This window comes from Octopus sinensis, linkage group LG2, assembly GCF_006345805.1.
Source record: "Octopus sinensis linkage group LG2, ASM634580v1, whole genome shotgun sequence".
NCBI lineage: Eukaryota > Metazoa > Mollusca > Cephalopoda > Octopoda > Octopodidae > Octopus > Octopus sinensis.
In genome coordinates, this window is record NC_042998.1 from 155,235,676 (window position 1) to 155,245,709 (window position 10,034).

At 40.1% G+C, this 10,034-nt stretch overlaps 1 protein-coding gene across 1 annotated transcript in view; it reads right to left on the bottom strand.

Moving 5' to 3' along the window:
* LOC115226447 overlaps positions 1-10,034 on the bottom strand; it is a 577,012-nt gene that overhangs the window by 336,317 nt on the left and 230,661 nt on the right. The window lies entirely within an intron of this gene.

Here is a 10,034-nt window from a genome sequence, read left to right on the forward strand (position 1 = left end):
GAGTAGTGCATTCAGTACAAGTCATACATGATGCAGAAGGGTCAGTTTATGTTGGATGTGACAAGAGAAATCGTTTACTCCATGCAAGTGCTTGCTAAACAAGTCAAAATACCTAGAGGCTGTAATCTTTGGCTTTTCTCTATGAGAAAAACTTCAGTCAGGACCAAAAAGTAAACCGAATGAAAAGCATACAGCTACACAGAGATAAAAATTAGATTCCAATGGTCATGTATACTAAGTTCTCAGTAGCTGTGATGGTTTGGGGAGTTATCAGCAACAGTGGAGATGTCATGCCTCTTCACTGTTTTTCACAGGGCTTAAGAGTCAATGCCACTGTCTACACAGAGGTGTTGGAGAAAGTTGAGGCCCTGAATAGACAGAGTACACAATGGAATACTGTACATATTCCAATGCTGTCTCATAAGGTGAGGACAACCCAAGAATAGATGCATGCCAACCTCCATGGCCATGTTCTTCCAGACACATGGCTTCCTAGTACACCAAACCTCAATCCACTGGACTATTACATGTGGGGCATAGTCAAAACAGAGGTCAATCAACACCTTCATAACACCATACAATCTCTTAAGCCCATCATAATCATCACTGTGTCCAAAATTAATAAAGTTCATCTGATTCAGGCATGCCAACACTTCCAACCCTGTATTGAAGCAACTACTGCTGCTAATGGTGGAATCATTGAATAAGTGTGTAGTTTCAAATACAGCTTTTCTTTGATGAGCAATGTGTCTTTTTTTTAAATCCATACAAATGGCCTCAAATTACCTTTAAATCCATACAAATGACCTCAAAAAGCTGATGTCCTATGTAATATAATTGTATCTGGATGATTGTGAATGAGACATAATGAGTATGAGGCTATGCATATATTTTGAGGAGAGGTGGGAAAATTAGTGAGAGGATGAATCCTTGTGCTAACCTTGACAGAATCAGTAATTAATCAAAATGTATGTGATTGTAAGCTTGGCTCACAGAATTTACATACACACATGCACACTTGATTACTTGTTAATTCATTTCTGGCTCTTTAGCCTTCCTCAATGGGTTATCTCTCTTTGGTATTTCCCACTGAGGAAGACTAAAGAGCCAGAAATGCACATCTGAAAATTCACAGAGGGAATCACTGGGCAGTGAATTTGCCTTTAGAAGTTAAAATATGTCAGAAACATATTTAACTAACCTGAAGTTCATTTATACTTCATCGCTGCTTTGTACTGATGCTCCTATATCATTATCATCATCATTTAACAACTGTTTTCCATGCTAGCAAGAGTTGACTGGCTTCACAGGAGCTGGCAATCCAGAGGACTACATTGTCTTCTACTGTTTGTTTTGATATGGTTTTTGCAATTGGATGCCCTTCCTAATGCCAACCACTTTACAGATTGGATTGTGTGTTTTTCACATGGAGTCAGCACTAGTGAGGTCTGTTTTGGCATGGTTTTTACAGCTAGATGCCCTTCCTAACACCAGCTACTTTACAGAGTGGACCAGGTGCTTTTCATGTGGCACCAGCACTGGCAAAGTCTATTTTGGCATGATTTTTTTTTTATTGTGGAATTTTCTTCCTAATGCCAACCACTTTACAGTGTGGACTGGATGTTTTTTACATGTCACCAGCACTGGCAAAGTCACCAAGAAGCTTGCAAGACAAAGATTCTTTTGAGAGGGGTGAGTACTGGAGGAGGTGGCTGTGTGCAAGGTGACGAAAGATTAGAGCATGACAAAGAGACAAAAGTAGGTGTCTTGCAGTAGAGGAGATACATGATTACCACAGTTGGAAGGAGAGCGAGAGAATGGAAGAAAACAAGAATAAGTGTGATGGTGGTTATGTGCCAGGGCAAAATCTCAAGGTACGGGGATAAGAATATAAATTGGAAGATAGAGTATTGCTAAGGGTGTGTGAGTATGGAGTTCACATGAATGCAAAGGAGGAGGAATGGGGAGAATGCAACAACTGGTGAAACCTGGGTATATAGAAGGGAGACAACAGGATAATAACAATACAACATACAGAGCAATGAGGACAGAAATGGGCTGCAGAAGTGGGAAGGGAAAGAAAAGTATAGGGCATGAAAAAAGAGGAAATGTGAGGAAAGGAGATGTAGTTACATTTAGTGGAGTAGGGTACAAAGTCTATCAGATAGGCAGACAGATAAATAGATAGATAGTTCTAAATGGACTATGAAAATCTCTGAGAAAAAATACATCTGTACTGTATCCAAGACCAGCAAAGCTCATGCAAAGCAAGTTTGTGAAAATAAGAACTACCTATCCATTTTGGCCCCTGTTCTATGATTACCAATGCTACAACATATTTCCCAAAGAAGATACAAAGATGGAGGGCAAGAGCAAGGCAATGTACAAGAAACAATAGGTATGATATCAATGCATAGTTCAAAAAGTAGATAATGGAAGGGCATGGAAATGCAAAATATTTACATTACAATATTCAGAATGAGTTCTCTTTTATCAAGGTGTCAGTTAGCAAAAAAGTAATCTAAGTCAGGGTCTTTTACAATTAATTGTAAATGAAACAAAAGAAATTTCTGAAAATAAACATCTCTCACTTGCACTGCACTATTTTTGATAATGTTGTCTATAAAGAATTTATTAGATAACAAGCAGTTTCTGAATTTGACACTGAATCACTTCTGCATATTGTTGGTGTTGAACTATTTTCAATGTTACACCCTACTGATGCTGACGTCCATTTATTTGTCACACAATGCTATGGTGGCACATTGGTTATGAGCAGAAAAATTCAAATAAATACCAGAGGTTGTTTCTGCCCTCAATTTAGTAGCAGTTGACTGCAAATAAAATGTAAAGGCTGCTGAAGAAATGTTCAGTATAGTGCAGCAACTCTATTTGAGGCTAAGTCTACTGTACATCAGTACTTCAAGTACAGGAAAAAAAGGTGAACAGCTAACAGAGTTGAAAAGTTTGTCCAATACATGTTAGATCTATCAGCATGTGTGATGTCGCCTTATTTATTTTGGATACTCTATTGCATTTCAGTGAGGATACCAAGAGCAAATCACATATATGATTTTTGCTTGTGAACTTTTGTGTTCTTATATATATTCTTTGAACAAGTTTTGTTATAAATCAAACTTCTGGCAAAGATATTACAATCTTCACTGGATAATGAATACAGCAAGTAAATTGATATCCAGTGACACAGAGGATCATGATGTTGAACAAAGTAAGCTTTGTAATTTTATGCCACATACAGTATATGGCATAAAATGAAGCAACAAACAATTCAACTTATTACAGACAGCCAGCCTATTTTGAAGAAGCCAGAATACAGGATAAGTTGACATAGTATTTGGTCAGTGAGGTTGTTAGAAGGTGGCAGGCAAGTAGTGAAGATACTTTTACTGATTTTTCATCATGTGACCTTCACTTCTGTTATGGATTGGATTAATTCAGTGCTCCAATACTACTTTTCAGCAGAAAATTGTTTAGTGAAGAGTGTTTCCCCTCTTAGTCCCAAAAGTAACCAGTTTCACAAAATTAATGGTGTGAAATTCATGGCTGTAACATATTGGCTTAATATGGATGACTTGTAGCACGGAACAAGTAGCCAGTGCCATTTTGTATGAGATCATGCTGGCAGCCATTATCTTGTCTGAGACAAGAGTGAGATCTCATGTATAACTGTTGCCATGTGCAACACCACAACAAGGCTCTCCTCAACAACGGCTATTTGAGCAGGTACGAAAGACATTCAACCTCTTAGTCTTCTCCAGCTTGCTTATGCTGAGAGACACTATGAAGCAGGCAGCTACAGTGGACTCTAACCACATATGTTATTCTCCAGAGGTAATGTACCTCACATGAATGGAGATACCACAAGCCATGAAAATGGACACTTAGAATGGGACACAAGATCGGGAATCACAATAAATGATTATTAAATTGCATCCACTTGTAAGCTTCTTCTGTAAACACAAGCTCATTACATAAGACAAAAATTGATTATAATGGGAGAAGGTGATACTCTACCAGTGTCATGAACCTTTCCTTTCCCTTATAAAACGGTGACCACAATGGAAAAAGGAAGCTTTATTGTGTAGATGTCTCAACTGAACCACAGACTGCTGGTTTTCACTCACTCTCAACTAATAAACAAATCAATGGCCACAACTCCAGCTATCCAACTTCCAGCAAGCCGTCCATCAACTTCTAGCAAACTGACCATCAACTTTCCTGTCTACTGCAATATTTGGATTGCCTCATGTGGTGAAACACAACATTACCAGTTCACCTACCATTTTCTGACGGTTCCTTCAATAACAACAACAACAAAGAAAAGAAAAATTACAAACAAACAAAAAATAAATAAACGCACAAATATTTTTTTTTCAGCACTGTAACAAGTTTGGCGATCAAAAACGGAATTTTTTCTTCCCTTTCATTGTACACACATTACCCAAACACTTCAGAAATTTTGCTAAGAAAAATTTTTTTTTCTCGCACACACGTTACTGTTCCAGCAACACTTTGTTGGTTCTTTGATCCTTTTCTTTTCCCTCCTCTGTAAAGAAAAAAAAAATTAGTCTTTCCCACTTACCAGCATACTCTGGTGATGTCACGCGTTGATGCACCCAGTTGGATGCGTATTTTTCAGCCCATGCAGTGCCTCACCAACAGCAGCTAAGTCTCTTGTACTGTGGGATGCCTGCCCCCACCCACTTGCATGCTCAGTGAAAGATCTTATCACTGACCCACATCTGGATGTGACTTACGTGTCTGTCAAATTTGAGGTTCTCCATCGGAACACCCAATCCGTCAACAGTAAATTTCAGATGCTGGATGCAGGATGAGCACCTGGGAGATAGGATGCCATCTGAGTTTCTTCATTGTTTGCGTGAACTCAGTGACACACTGCTTGAGGACAATTCTCTGCTCAGAAAATTATTTTTCTCTCGGCTGCCGCCAAATGTCCAGTCCATACTGGCCACAGTGGTCGACTCGAATTCACTTGACCAGATAGCCACCATGGCAGACAATATCATAGAGTCCACTGTGCAGCCCACACCTCATCATACCTTTTTGGACACCATAGTAGCTTCCTCTACTACCACTAAGTCTTCTCTCTCATCACATGACAACATTTTGGAGAGAGTCGATGCATTAGTACGTCACATGGACACATGCCAGCTCTCGTTGTCCTTGCAGCAGAAGCTGTTCTAAGTCAAGGTCATCTAGTTTTAATCCAATGGTTTCCAATCTCTGCTGGTACCATGCCACATTTAAGGCAAAAGCCCATCGTTGCATCCAGCCCTGTTCGTTCAAGTTGTCGGGAAACTAGTTACGGAAGATTTGAGCATGTCAGACTCTTCCCGCAAATTCTCATATCACCGTCCATTCTTTGTTAAGGATTGTGTGTCTGGCAAAGCATTTATGGTTGACACCAGATCCAGCTGTTCTATTTGGCCTGTACGTCTTACTTTAGACAAGCCGAAGCAATCTGCCATTAACCTGCATGCGATAAAAACTTACGTCAGGTCTCATTACATCTAGATCTCAAACTTCGAAGGGATTTTAGGCAGGTTTTGTTATAGCAGATCTACCATATCCCATTCTGGGCACGGACTTCTTAAACCACTTACACTTATTAGTAGATGTCAAGGGACAGAGACTTGTGGACGATTCTACGTCTTTGTTCACGCCTACTCGCGTTACTACTAAAGCTATTTTCAGTCCGTCATTTTTGTCGCCACTGCTGGTGACCAATTCCACTCTCTTTTGGCTTCTTTCTCAGAACTAGTGGATCTGACTTTCAAATGAGTCAAAGTCACATACTCGACTTGCCATTATATCACTACTTCTGGACCACCTGTCTTTTCGCGTTCATGGTGACTCACTCCTGATTGGCTCAAAAAGGCTGAATCTGAGTTTGAGCATATGCTTCAACTTGGTTTTATTCACCTCTCCACCAGCCATTGGGCATCTCCTCTACATTTGGCACAGAAAGGGGATTCAAACTTTCGTCCAGTGGGGGATTACAGACATTTAAATGCAGTCAGTGTTCCCGATCGCTATCCTATAAGGATTCTCCAGGATTTTTCTTCAAACTTGCATGGTTGTACCATTTTTACCAAGGTTGACCTCATCTGAGCTTATCATCAAATTCCAGTGAACCCTGACGAGATTCCCAAAACTGCCATTATTACCCCCTTTGGAAATTTCGAGTTCCTGTTTATGAGCTTTGGCTTGCAGAATGCAACAAGCACATTCCAGAGGTTTATTGATGAAGTTGTCACTTATGTCGATGATTTGCTCATAGCTAGCAACACATGTGAAAATCATCTCCAATACTTATCTCAACTTTTTCGACGTCTTCATACCTACAATATGCGAATCAACCCTGATAAGTGTGTTTTTGGACAGGCTTCTCTGGAATTCTGAGGTCATTATATCGACTTTAATGGTATCCAATCTCTCTCCTCCAAAGTCGATGCAATTCAACGCATCTTACTTCCTACTTCTCTACACTAATTGCGTCACTTCTTGGGAATCATCAACTTCTACAGGAGATTCATACATAAATGTGCAGACAAGTTACTTCCCTTGACTCAACTATTGAAAGCAAATACAAAAAAAAAATACTCCTATCACTCTATCTGCCAAGACATTATCTTCTTTTGAGTCAATGAAGAAGGAAATAGCTTCTGTTCCCTTGTTTGCACACCCAGTTCCTAATGCTTGTCTCTCTTTAACAGTTGATGCATCAGATTCTGCAGTTGGTGCCATTTTGCAACATACAGTTGACAATCAAACTTGGCTTTTGGCATATTTTTCTTGTCAATTACAGCCAGCTGTGTGTCATTACAGTACATTTGATCATGAACTCATAGCGATCTACCTGTCAATTCGTCACTTTAAACATCAACTCGAGGACTGGGATTTTGTGATTTATACTGATCACAAGCCTTTTACGTTTGCTCTGTCATCTAAATCGGACAAACACTCGCTTTGTGCTTTTTGTCACCTGGACTACATTTCCCAGTTCACGTGTGACATTCGGCATATACCTGGAACAGAGAATTTGCCTGCTGATGCACTCTCTCATCTCCCTCTATGTTCTCTTTCAACTCCTGCTGCAGTTGATTTAACTACCGTTGCACTGGATCAGCCAGCTCTGGACACATTGGATCTAACTTCCGCTAAGCTGTCCTGTTGAAAGTTTGCCTGTCTTCCACTTCTGTTTGCTGAAGGCATAATCCTTTGTGACACAGCTACTGGTTCTCCCAGACCGTTTGTACCTGCAAACCACCAGCATTCTGTTTTTGATGCCTTGCTTCACTGCCACATCCTGGCATTGCTGCCTCAGTAAAGCTTATTACGGCTCGGTTTTTCTGGCCTAATATGCACCATATGATCACCGCTTGGGCATGCTCTTGTGTGAAATGCCAGCATTCTAAAGTCCACAGGCACATTCGTGCTCCTCTTGGACAGTTTTCTCTGCCACAGACTTGCTTTTGCCATGTCCACATTGATTTGGTTGGACCATAGTCTGTCAGTCACGGGTTCTCTTATATATTGACATGCATCGATCATTTCTCTTGTTGGCCTGAAGCCATTCCAATAGTGGACATTTCCGTTGAGTCAGTTGCTCAAGCTTTCGTTTCTAACTGGATTGCTCGCTTTGGTGTCCCAGATAAAATAACCACTGATCGTGGATGCCCATTCGAAGCTTCCTTATTTTGTGAATTGTCACAAATCTTGGGCATTCATCACATTCATACGACCAGCTACCATCCAGCTTCCAATAGGATGGTCAAACGTTTTCACAGGCAACTAAAGGCCACTCTATGCACTACTCCTGCTCCACAGTTTTGGACAGAATTCCTGCTTATCGTTCTTCTTAGTTGTCGCACTGTTGTTAAAGCAGACTTAGGTTTCTCCTCTGCTGAACTCCTTTACGGTACTGTCCTGGCACTCCCTGGTACAATGTTGGTGCCAGACAACTCATTGTGTCCTGATCCAACGTCGTTTGTCACCAGACTTTGCTCGTATTTCTCAAATCTTCCACCCACGCATCCACGTGACCAGTTTATTCCCTCTCACGTCCCACCAGACATTGACAAATGGACTCATGTTTTTGTTCAGGATGATTCTGTCAAAGGACCTCTTGTTTCTCCTCATAAGGGACCATTTCGTGTGCTATCACGCACACCTAAAACTTTTAGTCTCAACATCAATGGTCGGGCAGAGACCATGTCAGTCAACAGACTTAAAAGGGCATATTTTGAGGTGTCCACACCCTTCAATAACACCCCAGCTACGCCCACTTTTGATCCTTTACAACCACCTGCACATGCACCTTTGACCACACCATCACCTACACTTCCACCTTCGTCGCCACTACCTAACACAATGAAACCCTATGTCACCAGGACAGGCCGCACTGTGCATTGGTCCAAAAAACTCACCAGAACTATTTACAACTAACTTTTTTTTTCCTATGACAGACAATTGTTTTCTTGTGTGCTGAACAATTCCAATCCATGCCTCTTTTATATTGCTTGCAATTATTCTTCTCAACTTAACACATTTTGTATTATATTTTGTACCACATCCTGTTGTTTGCAATCAGTGGCCATCTTTTTTTTTCTTGTGCCTGCTCCAGTCATTCTAATTTCACACTAGCATTCTCAGGGGGGAGCCCTTGTAGCGTGGCACAAGTAGCCAGCACCATTTTGTATGAGATCTCGCTGGCAGCCATTATCTTGTCCAAGACAACCATTGCCATGTGTGACACCACAACGAGGCTCTCCTCGACAACGGTTACTTAAGCAGGTACGAAAGATGTTCAACCTCTTAGTCTTCTCCAGCTTGCTTACGCTGAGGGACACTAAGAAGCAGGCAGCTACAGTGGACTCTAACCTACTCTAACCACATGTTATTCTCCAAAGGTAACGTACCTCACGTGAATGGAGATACCACAAGCCATGCACTACCATGAAGATGGACACCTAGAATGGGACACAAGATCAGGAATCACAATAAATGATTATTAAATTGCATCCGCTTGTGAGCTTCTTCTTTCGTCATCTAGATCCATAAGACAAAAAATAATTGTAATGGGGGAAGGCAATACTCTACCGGTATCATGAAACTTTCCTTTCCCTTATAGACTTAATAACAGAATGTTACAGTTCAAAATGTCTCACTGAGCAAAAGACGTGCATTTTGGATTCTTGGCTGAATTAGTTAAGTTTTTGCATCTTTACTGGCATATCTTGATTAGATATGCTATTTCTTTAAGGTCAACCAGAAGCATAGTAATTATACACACAAACACACACAGTTAGTACTCTAGATACATTCATAAAAATGCAGTGTTAAATGAACATCTTCGATCAAAATCATAACTATTGTTAACATGTGATTTTAACTTAGTACAATGTACTGTGCTTCTGCTAATTGCTTTAGGTGCCTATGTAATCATGAGGAGATAGGCACCTTCTTAGACCTCCCACCCTGTGACTTAATGGAACATTGAAGATGTGACAGTTGAAGGGAAAGGGGACTGCATCAGCACTTGGTTGGTACTCCTTTTCAAGTGAGTTAGACTGGAATAATGTGAATGGAACACTTTATTCAAGGACATAATTAAATTCACAGATTGTGAATTTGATTTCTGGACTGGAATCAAATTATGAACCCAACTAGGCAATGCACCTTCAGTAGCAGAGTCATTTAGGCTATTTTAAACAGCGATCAAAAGAGGACTGAAAATGTCATGGAGAGAGAAGCATACAAAGTTTCTGACAGAGTCCTTCTTCATATTAAAGATGATAGAAAAACAAAAAAAAAAAGAGATAAACTGTAAAATTTTACACTTTTTATATTAACCCTTTCGTTACTATATTTCTGACCAAAATACACCCCTTATGTGTTTCAATTAATTTCTAACATAAACATAAATTTAGTCTGGTTTCATTAAACAACTATAACTTTTTTATTTATCAATATATTAATCTGATTTTTGG